We start from the raw sequence: 476 nt of genomic DNA on the forward strand, positions 1-476 counted from the left end.
CAGTCCTCATCCTCCCATGCATGGAGTCTGTCAGTCCTCATCCTCCCATGCATGGAGTCTGTCAGTCCTCATCCTCCCATGCATGGAGTCTGTCAGTCCTCATCCTCCCATGCATGGAGTCTGTCAGTCCTCATCCTCCCATGCATGGAGTCTGTCCCCTTCTTCATCTATTGACCATCAACCCCCGGCCCCCCAGACACGGTTCTCCTTCCCCGTATAGGAAGGGCCACAAGTTCTCAGTAGGGTTTGGGTCAGGTGAGGAAGGCGGCCATGTTCCTTGTATCTTTAGGGCCACGCAGTGGACTACTTGCATGCGTGTGATGGAGCGTTGTCCTGCGTACATATCACGGTCAGACCTCTTCCCGGACCGCGGCTTGAGGAAACTGGCGGTAGGTTCGGGAGATGATTTTGAGTCTCATCTTCAACCCGAAAAGGTCCAACTAACTCATCTTTATTAATACCGGCCCCCCAGTACC

This window comes from Nanorana parkeri, unplaced genomic scaffold (genome assembly GCF_000935625.1).
Source record: "Nanorana parkeri isolate BGI_ZX_2015 unplaced genomic scaffold, ASM93562v1 scaffold3910, whole genome shotgun sequence".
NCBI lineage: Eukaryota > Metazoa > Chordata > Amphibia > Anura > Dicroglossidae > Nanorana > Nanorana parkeri.